Source organism: Eurosta solidaginis, chromosome 5, assembly GCF_040869045.1.
Source record: "Eurosta solidaginis isolate ZX-2024a chromosome 5, ASM4086904v1, whole genome shotgun sequence".
NCBI lineage: Eukaryota > Metazoa > Arthropoda > Insecta > Diptera > Tephritidae > Eurosta > Eurosta solidaginis.
In genome coordinates this window covers 84,670,880-84,693,572 of record NC_090323.1, presented here as the reverse complement: position 1 = coordinate 84,693,572, position 22,693 = coordinate 84,670,880, and the positions used below count along the sequence as shown (strand labels likewise).

At 36.3% G+C, this 22,693-nt stretch overlaps 1 protein-coding gene across 1 annotated transcript in view; it reads right to left on the bottom strand.

Annotated features, from left to right (window-relative positions):
- Cubn2 (Cubilin 2) overlaps positions 1-22,693 on the bottom strand; it is an 864,444-nt gene that overhangs the window by 182,569 nt on the left and 659,182 nt on the right. The gene's annotated exons all lie outside the window — the stretch shown is intronic.

Sequence of the window (22,693 nt, the reverse complement as noted above, 5' to 3'; positions counted from 1 at the left end):
AAGTGCGCAGAAAAGTATGCAACACTTACCGATAAGAGCCTAACCGCGTTAGCGTTCGTTGTATCACAGAATTTTTACACTTTGAAAATGACGGCTGTTGTTTGCAAGGTTGCATTCCTTGAGTGTTCGTTTTCACCATCTGGATTAACAAAGTTATGAGCCTGGGCATTCGCGCAATTTTAGTGATGTAAATTGCATGGCGCCAGCGCCAATGCGGTGCCAGCTCAATGGTAGCTCATTGACGAAATGACTCCAAACGAATTTTTGACGCTACTTAGTAGTGAGTGCGTAGTACATTTTACTTGCGCTATTGAGTGAAACGACTTTTGTGTGTCAGGCACGAGTTTGGTGTTATTGGCGCTACTGGCAATGATGACACTGAGCTGTTGACGGTAGCGCTGGTAGTTCAGATTTTGAATCAGAGAAAGAATTGATGACCCGTGTAAATTATTATGGCTTTGGCCGTGTAAATTATTATGGTGTATTTGTATATTTTATATTTAATGCACAATTAATATGTGTGTGTTTGAGCGGCCAAATAATAACAGTAGTATTGCTAAAGTCCTGCTTAGTTGATGGAATGTCGCTAATTTCCTAGCGATGATCAGCAGATTGTCAATATTTCGTTCAACGGACGCGTGAAATTGCCACATCTGCTCAAATTTTCCAATATTTTCCATTCTTGATTTAACTTAAGCTGTTATGCCAATATTTTTCAGCCAGCTTTTTTCAAATAGGTAATTTTTCCAAAAGCAAAATAAATTACAGAAAAGATTACAGAGTTAAACAGCCTTAAAAATTTAGCTATGTTGTTTATACACAGAAATACAACAGAGGGTTGTGTCTCCGCTTTTCGCAAGCGTTGAGATTCACCACGCGTGACACGCGTGATTCATCACGTCCAAATATCACAATCCACGGATAGGTACCGGCGAGTTTGTATGTGACTTAGGCTGTTATGCCAAAGTAAATACAAATCTTCACCGATAACTGTGTTATCGATTAATTTATCGAATTCTAACAAAGTAATATTGCATTGTCATCGGAGTTATACATGTGTGCAAAATTTCAGCTCAATCGGACACCGGGAAGTGTATCAAATTTAACTTGCAAGATTCCATTACAGACAACAAAAGTGAAACTAAATAAAAGCTTATAAATAATAAAAAGGACGCCACTCACTGTCGCTTCCCAAAAATTGAATTAAGTTTTATCTGGCTACAACGACTTTCGTGATTGATTGTCGTGCCGCTCTGTCGCGCCGAAAATAACGACACTCATAAGAACATGTGTAAAACTAATATGACAGATGTGGCGGCTACACCGCTGTCGTGAATGTAATCAGCCCTAAAGTTGTTTAAAGTCAAGAAATTTATCACTCTTCTACTACTAGTACTACAACTATTTCAGTGCGTGCAACAGTTTACTTAAAGCCCCGACATATAAGCAGTTTTTCATATAGATGAGTTTAACACAAGCTTATTCATTATAAGTAGATTGCACGTATTTTTATGGAGAACGGTAGAAGGAGCGACACTGACACCATCTGATATTGAAAAGTAGCTAACTCCCAAATTTTGTTGCAAGCAAATCATAAGAAGAAGAATTTGACATTTGCTTTGGCTAAGGGTGTTGGCACACTTTGCAAGTGAAATTATTTTTCCCACTGGTTGGTAAATTTTCTAACATTTTTCGCAATTAAAAACTGCAATACAACAATGGCATACGACACAAAATATGTTAGTAAGTATTTTTGCTGTATAGGGAGAATATTTATAACAGTGCTTCACGATATTTTGTATGTGAATGGGCAAGGCATAATAAACTTCAATTGCTAAGTCTGAAGTTCGTTCATATTTGGAATGCATAAGCTTGTGTTAAACGCATCTATATGAAAAATTTCATTGTGCCGCGGCCTTTATCTTATATATAACAAGTAAGGAAGGTTAAATTCGGGTGTAACCGAACATTACATACTCAGTTGAGAGCTATGGTGACAACATAAGGGAAAATAACCATGTAGGAAAATGAACCGAGGGAAACCCTGGAGTGTGTTTGTATGACATGCGTATCAAATGAAAGGCATTAAAGAGTATTTTATGAGGGAGTGGGGTAAGGTTAAGTTCGGGTGTAACCGAACATTACATACTCAGTTGAGAGCTATGGTGACAACATAAGGGAAAATAACCATGTAGGAAAATGAACCGAGGGAAACCCTGGAGTGTGTTTGTATGACATGCGTATCAAATGAAAGGCATTAAAGAGTATTTTATGAGGGAGTGGGCCATAGTTCTATAGGTGGACGCCATTTAGGGATATAGCCATAAAGGTGGATCAGGGTTGACTCTAGAATGCGTTTGTACGATATGGGTATCAAATGAAAGGTGTTAATGAGTATTTTAAAAGGGAGTAAACCTTAGTTCCATAGGTGGACGCCGTTTCGAGATATCGCCATAAAGGTGGACCAGGGGTGACCCTAGAATTTGTTTGTACAATATGGGCATCAAACGAATGGTGTTAATGAGTATTTTAAAAGGGAGTGGGCCTTAGTTCTATAGGTGGACGCCGTTTCGAAATATCGCCACAAAGGTGGACCAGGGGTGACTCTAGAATGTGTTTGTACGATATGGGTATCAAATTAAAGGTATTAATGAGGGTTTTAAAAGGGAGTGGTGGTTGTTGTATAGGTGGTCGGATTTTCGAGATATCGCCATAAAGGTGCACCAGGGGTGACCCTAGAATTTGTTTGTACAATATGGGTATCAAAAGAAAGTTGTTAATGAGTATTTTAAAAGGGAGTAATCCTTAGTTCCATAGGTGGACGCCGTTTCGAGATATCGCCATAAAGGTGGAGCAGGGGTGACCCTAGAATTTGTTTGTACAATATGGGTATCAAAAGAAAGGTGTTAATGAGTTTTTTAAAAGGGAGTAATCCTTAGTTCCATAGGTGCACGCCGTTTCGAGATATCGCCATAAAGGTGGGCCAGGGGTGACTCTAGAATTCGTTTGTGCAATATGGATATCAAACGAAAGGAGTTAATGAGTATATTAAAAGGGAGTGGGCCTTAGTTCTATAGGTGGACGCATTTTAGAGGTATCGCAATAAAGGTGGACCAGGGGTGACTCTAGACTTTGTTTGTGCGATATGGGTATCAAATGAAAGGTGTTAATGAGTATTTTTAAAAGGGAGTGGGCCTTCGTTCTATAGGTGTTCGCCTTTTCGATATATCGCCATAAAGGTGGACCAGGGGTGACTTTAGAATATGTTTGTACGATATGGGTATCAAATGAAAGGTGTTAATGAGTATTTTAAAAGGGCGTGGGGCTTAGTTCTATAGGTGGACGCCTTTTCGAGATATCGCCATAAAGGTGGACCAGGGGTGACTCTAGAATGAGTTTGTACGATATGGGTATCAAATTAAAGGCATTAATGAGAGTTTTAAAAGGGAGTGGTGATAGTTGTATATGTGAAGGCGTTTTCCAGATATCGACCAAAATGTGGACCAGGGTGACCCAGAACATTATCTGTTGGATAACCCTAATTTATTTATATATGTAATACCTGCCAAGATTTTAAGGGTTTTTAATTTCGCATAACTTTTTCATTTTCTTCTACATAATATGGTAGGTGTCACAACCATTTTATAAAGTTTTTTCTAAAGTTATATTCCGCATCAATAAAACAATCCAATTACCTTACCATGTTTCATCCCTTTTTTCGTATTTGGTATAGAATTATGGCATTTTTTTCATTTTTCGTAATTTTCGATATCGAAAAAGTGGGCGTGGTCATAGTCGGATTTCGTTCATTTTTCATACCAAGATAAAGTGAGTTCAAGTAAGCACGTGAACGAAGTTCATTAAAGATATGTCGATTTTTGCTCAAGTTATCGTGTTAACGGCCATGCGGAAGGACAGACGGACGACTGTGTATAAAAACTGGGCGTGGCATCAACCGATTCCGCCCATTTTCACAGAAAACAGTTAACGTCATAAAATCTATGCCGTACCAAATTTCAAAAGGATTGGTTAATTTTTGTTCGACTTATGGCGTTAAAAGACAAATTAAATGAAAAAGGGCGGAGCCACGCCCATTTTGAAATTTTCTTTTATTTTTGTATTTTGTTGCACCACATCATTACTGGAGTTGAATGTTGACATAATTTACTTATATACTGTAAAGATATTAAATTTTTTGTTAAAATTTTACTTTAAAAAAATTTTTTTTTTAAAAGTGGGCGTGGTCCTTCTCCGATTTTGCTAATTTTTATTAAGCGTACATATAGTAATAGGAGTAACGTTCCTGCCAAATTTCATTGTGATATCTTCAACGACTGCCAAATTACAGCTTGCAAAATTTTTCAATTACCTTCTTTTAAAAGTGGGCGGTGCAACGCCCATTGTCCAAAATTTGACTAATTTTCTATTCTGCGTCATAAGTTCAACTCATCTACCAAGTTTCGTCGCTTTATCTGTCTTTTGTAATGAATTATCGCACTTTATCGGTTTTTCGAAATTTTCGATATCGAAAAAGTGGGCGTGGTTATAGTCCGATATCGTTCATTTTAAATAGCGATCTGAGATGAGTGCTCAGGAACCTACATACCAAATTTCATCAAGATACCTCAAAATTTACTCAAGTTATCGTGTTAACGGACGGACGGACGGACGGACATGGCTCAATCAAATTTTTTTTCGATCCTGATTATTTTGATATATGGAAGTCTATATCTATCTCGATTCCTTTATATATGTACAACCAACCGTTATCCAATCAAACTTAATATACTCTGTGACCTCTGCTCAACTGAGTATAAAAAGAAAGGCTAAAATGTGTGTTAGTTGGTAGCCGGTGTTTGAAGAGGCGCGCCGGTCGATTTTGTTCGAACTTTCACATAAGTTACGTATACCTCACGCGGTGCTTTGCACATAGGTTTGGTTGCGATCGAGGCACAGTGTCTCGAAATATAGGCCAAAACGTGGACCCGGGTACCCCTAGAATGTGTTTATAGAATATGGATATCAAATGAAAGCTGTTGATGAGTGCTTTAGTAGAGGGTAATTTTCATAGCCCTTGGTGACTAGGGTCTCGAGATATAGCCCAAAACGTGGATAAGGTAACACTAGGATGTGTTTTTACATTATGGGTATCAAATTGAAGCTGTTGATGTATGCTTTAGTACAGAGTAAGTTTTATGCCTCTGGGTGACTAGGGTCTCGAGATATAGGCCAAAACGTGGACCCGGATACCCCTAGAATGTGTGTGTAATATGGATATCAAATGAAAGCTGTTGCTGAGAGCTTTAAAGTAATTTTCATTGTGATATTCGATTTAGACGCATCAACCTAGCAAAACTGATAAATATGCTTGCGAACCGAAACTAAGACATGAATTAGTAATACCCACATACCTAGTTACATGCGTCCTACTCGATTTGTCTGAAATTTGGTATATAAATTTGCCTATATTAGTATTTACGATCCTTTTTTCCAGGAAGTAGACCAGAGACGGACTGTGACTGGGATTAGGACTAGGACTGGGACTGGGACTGGGACTCGGAATGGGACTGAAACAAAATATATACCACCCTTTGGGACTGGCAATAAGGGATGAAGAAGAATGAGTAGACCTTCAGAGAAGAGAAAAGAGAGAAGGAGACTGAGAAAGATATAGAATGAGAAGAAGATAGAGATAGATGAAGCCAAAAAGATGAAGGGTGGAGTGAATAAAAGGATTAGGAAAAAGTGATGAGGGGGGAGGGCAGAGCTAGACGGAAAAAGCGTATTAAAATATAAAATTTAGGGCAGAACAACGTCTGCCGGGTCTGCTAGTCTTCATATATAAAAGTTAGTATTTGTGAGATAATGTATTAGTTTCCAAAGGCCTTAACCAAAAATTTTTCGAAACTACATTTTTCGCAGATTTCGGTATTAAATCGAGACCTTTCCGCAATTTAAGTGTAACCAACATAAAGTAAATTTTACAGTAGAAAGTTTTTTGTAATTATCTTCTGACAATAAATAGCTACTATCATGAAATTTGGTATGTGTATAAAATATTTCTTGAGACTACAATTAAGACTTCGGTTTTTGACCACACTGTACCGAAAGTCCTGTTATCTGTACTTACGTTTTTTTTTTTTTTGTTTGATATCATGTTGGCTCACTTTCCAAACACTATTTTCTTGGTTACCTTAAATTTTAAGTTATTCAATTATATTTTTCAGATTACATAGGGGCACATTAAAGGCGTATTTATTGTAATTTTTTAGTACATACATACACTTGAAATTAAAGGAAACTTATACAATTCCAATTTTGAACGCAATATATTAAACAGTATTGTTGCAGGCAATGTATCTATTATCTTTCCAGTATTGGATAAGCTAATATATTCATAGTGAAATTGTTTTGGTATGATATTCTTTTCGCAAAGAGCTTTTAGGTCGTTATATTTTGAAAATGAAATGTGTAAGAATTGATCATACAAGGTAACAGGACCCTTACTAAGTATGAGAGGATTTCGTCTTGACCGCACAATTGTACTGAGATCGTATACTTTTTTCGCTATCGTCAAAATAACCATAGTGTAGTTTAAACAGTGGAGAATTTTTTTCGAAGATAGCGCAACGCAAAGACGTAAATGATATTTTCACTAAAGCTGGAAGCAAAGCTAGAGAAAAGGTTTTCCAATCCTTAAAATCCGAATTATGAATTGAAATGCATCTATAATTTTCTGGTATAGTTCTTGCGTTCGAAATAATTGTATACGATTCACTTGGACCCCAAACATTTCTATCGCGAATAAATGAGTCAATAGTGCTATGTATGGAGTCCACGGGCATCATTGTATGCCCAGGCAACAGGTAAGTTAATTTAATGTGTTTTATGTTAGCAGCCTTCTCTAAGAAATAAATTATCATTGCTTGCATAGCTCTGTTCCTGTTCTGCCCAAAACAACTATCACAATATAGACTTATATCAGAATGAGTCCCCCTTTCATCCACGATATTAAAGTATTGTAAAATTGCACTGGAAATTTCGTTACATCCACGTTTTCCATCCGATTCACCCCATAAAAAGCAATAACCGTTTCTTGTGCCGTTTTCGTAAACGTTTTCACTATAAAAAGCATATTTTCTTGAATAGAAAAGGTTTACGCTTTTTCCGTGTGGTGTATTCAATACTTTCTGAAGTTCGAAACTGGCGCAGATATACGTCCCATTCTCTTTGCTTTTTCTTTGGTCCTCTAAAAAATTTCTTTTGATTTATCTCTGTCCCGTATATGCATTTTATGATCCTCACTTTGTTGTAAAAGGTTTTGTGCTTCTCTGTCCGAATTCTTATACTTTTCACAAAAAATGCATTTGTCCTTTTTTGGCAAATGGAAGCCTATATGGTATTAATTTTTGAAAATGGTACGAAACACTCTTAGGGATAACTTAGCTTGCTCTTGATTTGTATTTATCAAGTGCTGCGTGTAACACCTATACAAAGTTGGCACGTTTCGAAAGTACTGTGGAAGATATAACTTAGTACATTTACTCCTACAATAGTGGGAAGGAACTGCTGGTAGGTGTTCAATGAATGATTTCAAAAGAGCCACATTTATTTCGTCAGACTTATTATGGGGAGGAGGTCTTTTTTTGGTCAGGCAAGAGGTATTTGAAGAGTTATGTTTTTTTCTAACACATATTAACGTGTTTTGGGAAATAAACATTACTCGTAAGATAAACATTACTCGTAAGATACCACAGAGAAGCAATTTGAGCACTTTAAGTAGCAATTTGCGGTCACAAAAAAAGTAAACAAACCTATTCTCTATTATAAAAATTTGTGAGATGATTGAACACATACAAAACTATCGGTTTTCAGCAAAAAACTAATATCTGTAATTTTTGTTGGTCACACTTAAATTGCGGGAAGGGCTCGATATAATACAAAAAAAAAATATAAACTGGTGATTAACTTTTATATTAAATTTTTTATTACTTTTTTGTTAACGTTGTATGTATACGTTCTTACTTTACTTGAGAAAAATTTTAAAACATTTCTGATTCCAACAAGATACGATTTTCAAGGGTTAATTGAGGTTGGTGTATTCAACGATTTCATATGCAGACATAAAAGGAAGCAGAGCAAACTGCCTAAAGTTTTTCTTTTCAATTTTATCTGCTTTTGAAATCATTCGTTGCAGTACAAATATTTGTCGATTAGTGACATGCAACATAGTAAAGAAACCGGTTGCCCAAAATGCACAAATTCCTAATTTTGGTTTATTTTATACTGATTCTCAGATATTTCAGTCAATAAAACTTATATTTGTACATCGTAAGAAGCACAAAAATGTACTCCTTGAATGACATAAGAATGCATCGAAAGACAAACACGAGGAGGGTTTTATGCCAGTAGATGTATGCTTATGAAAAAGAGGTTTTTGGCCATATAGTGTTATTCATTGAGGAAAAATTGTAGCGCCCGTTATCCTTATATAAGCCCATAGCTAGCGTTATAAAAAAATATTTCACATTTCGTAAATCTACGAGCATACGGTCTTCTCTCACCCTCAGCGCCTCATTTAAGGAATGCGAAATTTCGCCTAGGCTTCACTAAGTTTTGCATATATTCACAAGTGTTAAAAAATACTTCTAACTTAAGCATTCTATACAAACATTATAATATTCAATCCGCTGCTCAAAAACCCAGACATACCCATATTTATAAGTAAAAAATAAATAAAAACAATACAATACTTGGCGCGATTCAACTTCGAGAAGATTTGGGCCGAGCTTCCCTTCCGATTTCCGTCATGCTCCTTTAAATTTTCCCTTCAAAGTATATGAATTTTCAATGAGAACCTTTTCATGTTTCTAATTGAAAAAACTTGTTTCTAAATTTTTTATGTTACTTTGCCATAAAGTTAAACTAAGAACCTTCGGTGTGGTTGGCAGAGCACGCCACCAGACCACCACGGCGGCCGCCAATATCACATTGTTCTTCATCACCTGATGAATGAGAATAAATATTTGAATTGTTCATTAGTTCAATGGGATCGTTTGTTATAACAATGCCATGACAGCACTTCTTTCCTTGTTTACTCTGTACCTTACATACAAAATTCAATTTTAAATGAACTCTATTTCGTTCCATTCCTGGCAAAACTAAAAATTCAAAAACAAACCTAGAAAGACTGGGAAATGGATTTTTCCCAAACTCGTTTTTATATTCTCGAACCTACCCCAAAAATTCAACTGAGGAACTGGTAGTTATATGTTCCCGAAATCAAAATTTCAATTTCGCTCGGTAATAGCTCCGAAGCATATGAAACATCCTATCGAATCGAATGGCAAACACCCGGAACGAGAACGACATTGGCTGATGTTGCTTTAATACCATCTGCTTACCATAACGCTAGCGTTTTTCCAAAATTTTACAGAACAACTAAAAAGAGCTAAGAAATTTCTGGAAAAAATGAAAAGAAAGCTTCAAGCTAAATCGAAATTTTTCAAGCTAAACCGAGTAAGAACAGCTAAATCTAGCTTAAAAAAAATAATATGGCAACATTGCTGCTGACACTGAAGCACGTTTTTATGTATGCGCTTAAATTTTTCACTTTATTTTTTCAGAAGCACAAGTCAAGTATTTCGAGTGAAATAAAATATGTTTGCATAAAATTAACTATGATTAATTTTTAAGGAAATGTTGATGCCATAGAAATAGTAGCTCTATTAATAATTTAAAAGATTTTGCTTAAGGTATAAAGCTCTACAAAATACAACAAAAAACAAAAATGGTTACAATATCTACCCGCTGAGTTATGTCCAATTATGACCAATAGAAGGAATTAATGATAATTCCAAATTCGCAATTTTTTGCAATGTTATAATTAAACAAGTGAGAAAGTCTAAGCTCGGGATAAACCGAATATTACATACCCAGCTGTGCACTTGAAACTCTGTTGTTGTTTTCGTTGTGTGGTTAATGGTGTTATAAGGCTGCGCAATAATACATATATGAGATCCGGCCTATGACTCAAAAAAGAAATTGCGAGAAACAGTTGTTAAAGATAAACAATGCATTTATTCAGTTTCTTAGTAGTATTCTTTTTTTTTTTAGTCATAAGCCACCTTTCAGGCGATTTCGCTTATTTTCACAGCAAACAGTTGTAACTATGAAAAAAATGTTTATGCCAAATTTCGTTCGGATTGGGAAACTTTTGTTCAATTTATGGCTTTAAAAATATTTTGAAAAGAGCAACAAAAATTTGTTAAAGTTTTGTTCTTATCTCAACCATACCACTACTGAGGAAGAGTATCAGTCAAATGTAGTTAAATACCATAGATTTATTGCAAATTTTGTTAAGGTTGGACCTTTAGGAAAAGTGGCCGTAGTCTTTAACCGATTTTGATTATCTTCACTCATTCTATATAATTTGGCAAGTTTTGGATAGTGTCTCTGCCAAATTTCAATGTAATAGCTTTAAAGGCTTTTGATTTACGTCTTATTAAATTTCCACATTTTCTTCTTTTAAATGCCCATATTCCAAATTTTTTTGGCATTTATGTTTTGCGTCATAAAGCCGATCCACCTACCAAATTCGTTAGCTTAGCGGTATTCGTGTTTTGAATTATCTTATTTTTTCCATTTTTCTAAATTTTCGATATCGAAAAATTGGGCGTCCGATTTCGCTCATTTTCATTCTGGGTCTAGATAAGCCCGTATACCGAATTTGGTGAATATATCTCAATATTTGCTCAGGGTATCGTGTTAACGGATGGACATGGCTTAATCAAATTTTTTTGATATCGGGATTCCTTTATACCTGTACAACCAACTGTTATCCAATCAAAGTTTAATACCCTGTACACAAGTAAAGCTGGGTATAAAAAAAAACAAAGTCTAGAGAAAATGCTAATATTTGACCCTCTATCAAACACTGTTTTAATTTTTTTTAATGCATTCTCATATTTATTTATAAAGGCAAGTAGAGGTTTGCGAGTTTTTTGGTGTAGTGCTGAAGTCGCAAGTGCAAAATGTTATTGTATGCGTTTGAGCATCGCTGCTTTAAATTCACAATTTGGTCCGGGAAGGATATTTAAATACACTTCCTAAAAAAATTTCTCAAAAAAACAAAAACAGATTTAGGTATAAATTTCAAACCACTGGCTGAGTCAAGCCAAGGGGGTCACTGCCGGCAAACAGTGAACGGCCTATTAATTTAGGTTAGCTCCGAATAATCAAATAGGCGACATAAGGCCGCGAACTGCTCCAACGTACCGAAATATGCGTTATGTGGGGGACAACATTCGGCAGGCAGTTTTAGATGCCTACAACGGGTAGAAAGCATCCAGATTCTCCTATGAGATTGTTGCAACTCAATTTAAAACACTATGAAGCGGCCCAATCCCCAACAATGTCTGAAGGAGGATTTGACATAGCGGTGCTCTCTGAGCCGTACATAAATAAGCAAGAGCAAGGCTGGCTCACGGATGCCCGATACCAATGAGAAGATAGTAGAAACTCTTTTTGCGACACAAGATTACTAGAGTTATAGGATGGAAACCAGAGCAGCCTTCGTGCCCGACACTAATCAGATGAGAGATCCATGATAGATGCAATACAAACCGTTGTCAATATAGCCCGCGGAGCAATAACCGGAGGCCAAAGTAAAAGGAAGCTCGGTGCACTGATTACTTCAGTTATTAGAAATGCTTTCAACACCACGAACTGGATGAAGATAAAGCCCAACTGGATGCAGATAAAGACAGCGCTATGAAACTTCGGCATACCTATATACCTGCTCAGAATAATTGGTAGCTATTTAAGCGACAGAGTACTCCTTTTTGATACGGATGACGGACCAAGAAAGCACAACATCACGGGCGGTGTTCCTCAGGGATCTGTTCTAGGTCCAACGCTATGGACTGCGATTTATGACGGTGTGCTACAAATCGACTATGCAGTTGATATTGTCGTAGAGCAGTGGCCAAGAAACTTGATCTGAATTGTTCATTAGTTCAATGGGATCGTTTGTTATAACAATGCCATGACAGCACTTCTTTCCTTCTTTACTCTGTACCTTACATACAAAATTTAATTTTAAATGAACTTTATTTCGTTCCATTCCTGGCAAAACTACAAATTCAAAAACAAATCTAGAAAGACTGGGAAATGGATTCTTCCCAAACTCGTTTTTATATTGTCGAATCTGCCCCAAATATTCAACTGAGGAACTGGTAGTTATATGTTCCCGAAATCAAAATTTCTATTTCGCTCGGTAATAGCTCCAAAGCATATGAAACATCCAATCGAATCGAATGGCAAACACCCGGAACGAAAACGACATTACACTGATGTTGCTTTAATACCATCTGCTTACCATAACGCTTGCGTTTTTCCAAAATTTTACAGAACAACTAAAAAGAGTTAAAAAATTTCTGGAAAAAATGAAAAGAAAGCTTAAAGCTAAATCGAAATTTTACAAGCTAAGCGGAGTAAAAAAGCTAAATCTAGGTTTAACAAGTAAGGAAGGTTAAGTTCGGGTGTAACCGAACATTACATACTCAGTTGAGAGCTATGGTGACAACATAAGGGAAAATAACCATGTAGGAAAATGAACCGAGGGAAACCCTGGAATGTGTTTGTATGACATGTGTATCAAATGAAAGGCATTAAAGAGTATTTTATGAGGGAGTGGGCCATAGTTCTATAGGTGGACGCCATTTAGGGATATAGCCATAAAGGTGGATCAGGGTTGACTCTAGAATTTGTTTGCACAATATGGGCATCAAACGAAAGGTGTTAATGAGTATTTTAAAAGGGAGTGGACCTAAGTTCTATAGATGGACGCCTTTTCGAGATATCGCCGTAAAGATGGACCAGGGGCGACTCTAGAATGCGTTTGTACGATATGGGTATCAAATGAAAGGTGTTAATGAGCATTTTAAAAGGGAGTAATCCTTAGTTCCATAGGTGGACGCCGTTTCGAGATATCGCCATAAAGGTGGACCAGGGGTGACCCTAGAATTTGTTTGCACAATATGGGCATCAAACGAAAGGTGTTAATGAGTATTTTAAAAGGGCGTGGACCTAAGTTCTATAGATGGACGCCTTTTCGAGATATCGCCGTAAAGATGGACCAGGGGTGACTCTAGAATGCGTTTGTCCGATATGGGTATCAAATGAAAGGTGTTAATGAGCATTTTAAAAGGGAGTAAAAGGTGGTAAAAGGGAGTTCCATAGGTGGACCCCGTTTCGAGATATCGCCATAAAGGTGGACCAGGGGTGACCCTAGAATTTGTTTGCACAATATGGGCATCAAACGAAAGGTGTTAATGAGTATCTTAAAAGGGAGTGGGCCTTAGTTCTATAGGTGGACGCCGTTTCGAGATATCGCCATAAAGGTGGGCCAGGGGTGACTCTAGACTTTATTTGTACGATATGGGTATCAAACGAAAGGAGTTAATGAGTATTTTAAGAGGGAGTGGGCCTTAGTTCTATAGGTGGATGCATTTTCGAGGTATCGCAATAAAGGTGGACCAGGGGTGACTCTAGACTTTGTTTGTACGATATGGGTATCAAATGAAAGGTGTTAATGAGTATTTTTAAAAGGGAGTGGGCCTTCGTTTTATAGGTGTTCGCCTTTTCGAGATATCGCCATAAAGGTGGACCAGGGGTGACTTTAGAATTTGTTTGTATGGGTATCAAATGAAAGGTGTTAATGATTATTTTAAAAGGGCGTGGGGCTTAGTTATATATGTGAACCTCTTTTCGAGATATCGCCATAAAGGTGGACCAGGGGTGACTCTAGAATTCGTTTGTGCAATATGGGTATCAAACGAAAGGAGTTAATGAGTATTTAAGAGGGAGTGGGCCTTTCTGGACCAGGGGTGACTCTAGACTTTGTTTTTACGATATGGGTATCAAATGAAAGGTGTTAATGAGTATTTTTAAAAGGGAGTGGGCCTTCGTTCTATAGGTGTTCGCCTTTTCGAAATATCGCCATAAAGTTGGACCAGGGGTGACTCTAGAATGAGTTTGTACGATATGGGTATCAAATTAAAGGTATTAATGAGAGTTTTAAAAGGGAGTGGTGGTAGTTGTATATGTGAAGGCGTTTTCCAGATATCGACCAATTTGTGAACCAGGGTGACCCAGAACATCATCTGTTGGATACCGCTAATTTATTTATATATGTAATACCTGCCAAGATTTTAAGGGTTTTTTATTTCGCCCTGCAGAACTTTTTCATTTTCTTCTACTTAATATGGTAGGTGTCACAACCATTTTATGAAGTTTTTTCTAAAGTTATATTTCGCGTCAATAAAACAATCCAATTACCTTACCATATTTCATCCCTTTTTTCGTATTTGGTATAGAATTATGGCATTTTTTTCATTTTTCGTAATTTTCGATATCGAAAAAGTGGGCGTGGTCATAGTCGGATTTCGTTCATTTTTCATACCAAGATAAAGTGAGTTCAGATAAGTACGTGAACTGAGTTTAGTAAAGATATATCGATTTTTGCTCAAGTTATCGTGTTAACGGCCATGCGGAAGGACAGACGGACGACTGTGTATAAAAACTGGACGTGACATCAACCGATTTCGCCCATTTTCACAGAAAACAGTTAGCGCCATAACATTTATGCCCCTACCAAATTTCAAAAGGATTGGTTAATTTTTGTTCGACTTATGGCGTTAAAAGTATCCTAGACAAATTAAATGAAAAAGGGCGGAGCCACGCCCATTTTTAAATTGTCTTTTATTTTTGTATTTTGCTGCACCATATCATTACTGGAGTTGAATCTTGACATAATTTACTTATATACTGTAAAGATATTAAATTTTTTGTTAAAATTTTACTTTAAAAAAATTTTTTTTTTAAAGTGGGCGTGGTCCTTCTCCGATTTTGCTAATTTTTATTAAGCGTACATATAGTAATAAGAGTAACGTTCCTGCCAAATTTCATCATGATATCTTCAACGACTGCCAAATTACAGCTTGCAAAATTTTAAATTACCTTCTTTTAAAAGTGGGCGGTGCCACGCCCATTGTCCAAAATTTTACTAATTTTCTATTTTGCGTCATAAGTTCAACTTATCTACCAAGTTTCGTCGCTTTATCGGTCTTTTGTAATGAATTATCGCACTTTTTCGGTTTTTCGAAATTTTCGATATCGAAAAAGTGGGCGTGGTTATAGTCCGATATCGTTCATTTTAAATAGCGATCTGAGATGAGTGCTCAGGAACCTACATACCAAATTTCATCAAGATACCTCAAAGTTTAATCAAGTTATCGTGTTAACGGACGGACGGACGGACGGACATGGCTCAATCAAATTTTTTTTCGATCCTGATTATTTTGATATATGGAAGTCTATATCTATCTCGATTCCTTTATATATGTACAACCAACCGTTATCCAATCAAACTTAATATACTCTGTGAGCTCTGCTCAACTGAGTATAAAAAAAACTAATATGGCAACATTGCTGCTGACACTGAAGCACGTTGTTATGTATGCGCTTAAATTTTTCACTTTATTTATTTTTTCAGAAGCACAAGTCAAGTATTTTGAGTGAAATATCAAATATGTTTGCATAAAATTAACTATGTTTAATTTTTAAGGAAATGTTGATGCCATAGAAATAGTAGCTCTATTAATAATTTAAAAGATTTTGCTTAAGGTATAAAGCTCTACAAAATACAACAAAAAACAAAAATGGTTACAATATCTACCCGCTCAGAAGTTATGACCAATTATGACCAATAGAAGGAATTAATGATAATTCCAAATTCGCAATTTTTTGCAATGTTATAATTAAACAAGTAAGAAAGTCTAAGCTCGGGAGAAACCGAATATTACATACCCAGCTGTGCACTTGAAACCCTGTTGTTCTTTTCGTTGTGTGGTTAATGGTGTTATAAGGCTGCGCAATAATACATATATGAGATCCGGCCTATGAAAAGGTGTCTTATGACTCAAAAAAGAAATTGCGAGAAACAGTTGTTAAAGATAAACAATGCATTTATTCAGTTTCTTAGTAGTAATCTTTTTTTTTTAGTCATAAGCCCCCTTTTCATAGGCCGGATCACATATGGTTCTATTCTGAAATCATTTTCGTTCAAAAGAAGCAAAAATGTAGCCTCTACCACTAATGACCTTGAGCGGAGAAAAAAGCAGTTTTCCTTCAGACATGGAGATTTCCCTACAAAAACTTCGACTGCTTTCCGAAATAAAATATTTTCTGTTTCTATTAAGAAAGAAGGGAGGGAGTAGTTGTGATTCGAGTTTTCCCCATGTTGTAAGCGAAGTTCCTAAATTCATTTCAATATTGTTCAATATCAATAAGTGTTTTACTTTTTAAATGAGCACGTTTTTAACCGACTCATTTCTCTCAAACCTTCTTTAGTCAGCACATAAGGTTTTTTAATGAAATTTGTTATGTATATGTACGAGAATGGGTTTTTATCTTTATTCGGTCTGGACATATCACCCTCATCAAATCACTACCAAAATCTGTGAAAAAAGCAGTTTGGAAAATGTGTTGGTTAGCGCCTTTGTCAATTACGGTGACGATATGGGTATTGATGAGACTAACAATATTGGAGGGTTATTATTTCATAAATATAGGCTGTTTTAATTTCAATACCTTATTTTGCTTCGGAGATATGTGAAAGTGAATGTGGTTTTCAATCGATTTGCTTAATTTTTGCACGAATATACTCTAACGTCAAATTAGTACGCTTACCATTCCTAACTACAATTTCTCTTTAAACTTGGGAGCAATCGTCCTATAGAGACAACATAAAGTGTGTACCCCAAATTGGGCGACCCACTAACAACAAATATTTAATATATTTAAGTAAGTGAATTTTGTTTTGATGGCTTAATATTCGTGAAAAATCATATTTTCTTTAGCGAAATATAGATTTTCGAATTTTACAGACACATTTTCAGAGCTATTATAAAAAAGTAGGAGTGGCTTTCAGGCGATTTCGCTTATTTTCACAGCAAACAGTTGTAACTATGAAAAAAATGTTTATGCCAAATTTCGTTCGGATTGGGAAACTTTTGTTCAATTTGTGGCTTTAAAAATATTTTGAAAAAGCAACAAAAATTTGTTAAAGTTTTGTTCTTATCTCAACCATATCACTACTGAGGAAGAGTATTAGTCAAATGTAGTTAAATACCATAGATTTATTGCAAATTTTGTTAAGGTTGGACCTTTAGGAAAAGTGGCCGTAGTCTTCAACCGATTTGGATTATCTTCACTCACTCTATATAATTTGGCAAGGATAGTGTCTCTGTCAAATTTCAATGTAATAGCTTTAATTCAATTCAATTCAATTGAATTCAATTTTATTTCTAAAATATTAGTACAGTAAGATTTACATCTCTTTTTGCACAACAGAAAAATAACACTCAGATCCAGAAATAAGTTAAAAATAGTTTACGATAAATTAACCATAAATTAAATTAAGTCAATCAATAAGTATATTAAAACACGTAACAAAAAAATAAGTACACAGTACATTATGTAAATGGTACAATTTGTGAAAAAGTATTTATATAGGACATCCGTGAAGTTACTTCCGTTCAATTTGCTTTTTATGCCAGCAGGTATTGAATTCCAAATTCTAACAGCATTGATGAAAAACATTCTAGTAGAGTTCTTAAGGTTAAAATATGGCATCATGAGGTTAAGGCAGCGCTCTGATTGTGGAAAGATAAGTTTTTCATAAAGATAATTTGGAGTCTTCCTATACATTAAACGAAATAGAAATATACAGTTTCTGGCTTTTAAATAAGCAGCGATGTCACATCCCAGTAGCGATGTTCTCCATGCAGATATGTGGTCAAACCTACGTATTCCATATACATAACGCGTAATTTCATTAAATGCAATATCAACTTTATGCGCCGACTGAGAGCCAAGCTTGCTATATACTAGTTCAGAGTAGGTTAGGGTAGGCAAAATAATTTGACGGGCAAGCCTCTTTCGAATATGAATTGGAGTAAATGGTGCTGACTGCCTCAGGTTACGTAGAGTACCATACACTTTGCCAACAGCTGAACTTAGGTGGTTTACACAAGTTGTGTTAATAATGAAGCCCAAATTGGTGGTTTTTTCAACTATTTCAAGAGAGTTGTTGTTTAAATTAATATTAGGAATACTAGTAAGATTTATTTTATTTTTGAAAACTGGTAAGACATACGACTTACTTGAGTTAAGTTGAAGGCCATTTCGTTAAGACCATCGTGATATAGCTAGTAAATCCTCATTCAGCTTTACCGCTATTGCATTAATAGTATCAAAACGACCAGATAGGTACAGCTGAACGTCATCAGCATATGCATGCATACTTACATGCCGACAGGCTAAAAATATATCATTTATAAATACACTAAAAGGTAGTGGACCTAGAATGGACCCTTGAGGAACGCCACAAGTTATGGTTTTGATCGCTGATGACACTTCGCTAATCTTAACTCTTTGACACCTATCCGTTAAGTAACTCCTCATTAGACAAATAGCAGCCCCACCAAATCCATAATAATACGTAAGCTTAGAGCAAAGTAATATATGATCAACAGAGTCGAACGCTTTAGAGAAGTCAAGTAAACAAAGGAGGGATATTTCACCTTTGCCATAAGCCATACGCAAGTCGTCCATAATTTTAACCATAACTGTTGAACAACCATGACCCGCCCTAAACGCAGATTGATAAGGGGAAAGTAGATTTTTTGCTGTAATGTGAGACATAATTTGTTCAGCCATTATTGACTCAAAAACTTTCGACAAGACGGGAAGAACACTAATTGAACGAAAGTCACCCGGAGATCAGGCGCGCCTATTTTTTGCAATGGGACGTACGTAGGCAATTTTCAACGAATTAGGGAAGCAAGATGTCGTAATACAATGATTAATAATGTGCGTCAGCGTGCTAACGATATAGGGCATAATCAACTTCAAAAATCTAATAGGTAAGCCATCTTTGCCAACAGCGTTAGATTTTATATTATCGAGGAATTTAGCGGCATGGAGCTCCGATATAGTTGAGAAAGGTACGTCAGAGTATTTGCTAGAAGGATATGGAACAAACTGCGGTGTGGAGCTATTATTCGAAGCACTAGATAGAAACACCTCATTCAAACTATCAGCATTTAACGTACATTCTTTTGTATCCTTGCATTTTATTCGAAGACTTTTAATATTGCGCCACAGCAAGCCTGAAGGAAGGGAGGGATCAAGTTTACACTCAAAATAACGTTGTTTTCCTTTCCTAACTATTAGAGTGGATTGGTTTCTCGCTGCACGAAATAAGTCCCAATTAGGTTGAGTACGGTACCTCTTCCAAGTTTTATACGCTTTTTTACGAGCCTTCATGGCTTCCTTGACTCTGAAGTTAAACCATGGACATGGGTTTAACTTCTTGCAGCGGGTTGGAACGTGCTTGTCATAAGCTGATAAAAGTGTGCCATTCAAAAATGCTAGCTTATCGTTAACATCCTGGTAGTACCAACAATTATGCCAGTCTGTATTTTCCATTTCGAGGTACAATGCATTTAAATCAATCGAGCGATAGTCTCTGTACATAAAGCAACTTTCTACATAAGGGTCATTAAAGTGAATATATAGCGTGCAGAAAATTAGATCGTGATCTGAAATGAAAGATATTTGGTCGAACAGCAAAACGAGGGAGAGATCAGAAACAATAAAATAATCAAGAAGGCTAGAAACACAATTGTTACCGTGCCGAGTTGGTTCTACGGTGTTAACTATAGAAAGACCAGAGCTAGCTACTTCATCCAGAAACATACCACGTACTGAATCAAGCACAAGAAGGTTAATATTAAAGTCGCCGCAAATAATTATGTTATCATAGTCAACAAGCAATGAAGACAACTTTTCAAAGAACGGGCTTACAGAAACCGACTTATTAGGGTTATATTATACACACGCTAAAAGTACTTTACTCAAGCGATCAGACAGTTCCACACAGAGAAATTCCACACCTTCATTGTTTGACTCACAGATGTGTTTCATATTAATGTGGTTCTTACAGTAGATCCCTACACCCCCACCTTTTTTACCAATCCGGTCGTTTCGAATAAGTCTATAATTATTTATGTTGAATTTAAAATTTTAATTTTAATTGTTAATTAATTGTTAAAATGAACAATTTTAAGACTTGCTTACATAAAATGTTAACTAGAGCTAAGGTGTTATCATCGATGCTGTCAGTCACTCTGTCACGAACTAACATATGGCAAATAAACAAAAGCAACTTCAGTAGAAAGCGCGTGACATATGAATAGGGTAAACAAACGAACCACCTTTACAAAAGATAATATATCACAAAACATACATAAGTCTAAAAGTAAACTTAGAACACAAAAGAAGAATAAACAAAATAAAATAAAAGAGAGCGAACACATCATATCAACAAAAACTTAGTAGTGGTTTTGATCAACAACCTTTACAGCAGACGCACCTTTCTCTGCCCTAATATGTACTGCACCTCTCAGAGTAAATACAGATGTCAGTTTTCCTTCTCTGCGCAATTTGATGGCTTCTTGTAAAATTTTTCGTTGCTCCGCTGGCAAGCTTTCAAAAATTGAAAATTTTCCCTCAAGTTCCACATAAGCAAGAGAAACTGTTGACTTATTTCGCTTTCTATAGTCACTGAAGGCTTTAAGTGTGCGATTACGATCAAGCGGGCAGTGAAACTTAACAATAACAGCGCTTCTAGTATTGTTGGTGGTGGGCTTAGTGCGAAATATATCTCTTATCTGTGGCGGTTGAAACTCAACGAAATTACACAAGAGATTGAGAATGCTCTTTAAATTCTTGCCTTCCGTGTACGGTATGCCAATTACCACAGCGTCAGAGTCAAATCCGAGAGAATGTTTTTTCTTTTCCTCTTTTATCTTTTCTATGTCCGCTCGAAGCTGCTGCATTTCACAATCATACCTCTGGTGTTTGGCCTCTAATGCTGCAATTTGCTCAGCAGTTAGAGCTATTCAGTGTCTATCTTCTTTGTGAGTGTGTTCTCGACGTCCGTTATTTTTGTGGAGAGACTTTCAAAAAGAGACTGTAGTTTTTCAGTTTGGCACTCTATTTTCTCTTCAAGCTCGCGAAGTGCTGCTTATATTGATGGTACGGCATCACTCTCATCAAGTGTTACCGCTTTATTCGTTGGAAATTCTTTGCTTCGCCTTTCTTTGCTTGACCGCCTCTTGACTGCAGAAGTTTGTGTGTGTGACATACCTCTCATAATATGCCTCACATAACAACAACAATAAAGCCGGCAGAAACAAAGTTTGAGCGTAAACGCTAAAACTTCTTGTTGACGATGTGCTTATCAACAGCAAAAAGCAGCACAAGCTCAATAGCTACCAGATGAGACCAAAATCGTATATAAACAGCCACAATATACCAGAAAAACTAAGCGCACAACACAGAGCAATGAAATAAACGTCTTGTCTCTAACAAACGACTACAACAAATAAAGGCTTTTGATTTACGTCTTATTAAATTTCCACATTTTCTTCTTTTAAATGCCCATATTCCAAAATTTTTTGGCATTTATGTTTTGCGTCATAAAGCCGATCCACCTACCAAATTTGTTAGCTTAGCGGTATTCGTGTTTTGAATCATCTCATTTTTTCCATTTTTCTAAATTTTCGATATCGAAAAAGTGGGCGTCCGATTTCGCTCATTTTCAGTAACAATCTATTGTGGGTCTAGATAAGCCCGTATACCGAATTTGGTGAATATATCCCAATATTTGCTCAGGGTATCGTGTTAACGGATGGACATGGCTTAATCAAATTTTTTTGATACCGGGATTCCTTTATACCTGTACAACCAACCGTTATCCAATCAAAGTTATAATACCCTGTACACAAGTAAAGCTGGGTATAAAAAAAAACATAATACCCTGTACACAAGTAAAGCTGGGTATAAAAAAAACAAAGTCTAGAGAAAATGCTAATATTTGACCCTCTATAAAACACGGTTTTAATTTGTTTAATGCATTCTCATATTTCATTTGAATGTATGTATGTTTGAACGGCCTATTAATTTAGGTTAGCTCCGAATATTCAAATAAGCAGCCTCAGACCAAGAGCGGCTGGCGAGGAGGGTTTGGCTTAAAGGGCCTCATGCACCCTGTGAACCCCCAGTGACGGAGCGAGTAATTTAAGCATCCACTACCAACATCTCAAGATAGAGAGGCAACTACGCGACCAGGGATACACATTCAGGAAGGAAAAAAACTCAATTCTTAATTATTAAGAAAGCTTATATTTGATAGTATATTAAGTAAGGTCTTAATTAAGGTATACTGGAATAACGATTTGGATATGTTTGCTAAGGGTTGGCGAGTGTGACATTCGGAAACCTTAGTACACGGCTTGACACCCCGTCAAAACAACTTTCCGGTTATTGTGACGTTCGTCTCCGTCCCTTTAAAACATTGGCAGGCCTTGGAGTACGTTCGAAGTTCGTCATCTTTAAGTTGGTGGTGCAGGTTCGGTTGAGATTCTCCCGATTAACGCTGATCTGGCATCCCTCATTAAGTGACCTCATTAAGAAGGCTGCAGAAGATCTTCAAAATCCTCAGGCCTCAGTAGGGATCGAAAATAAGATGACCAATTTAGGGAGATCAATTGATGATCTGTAT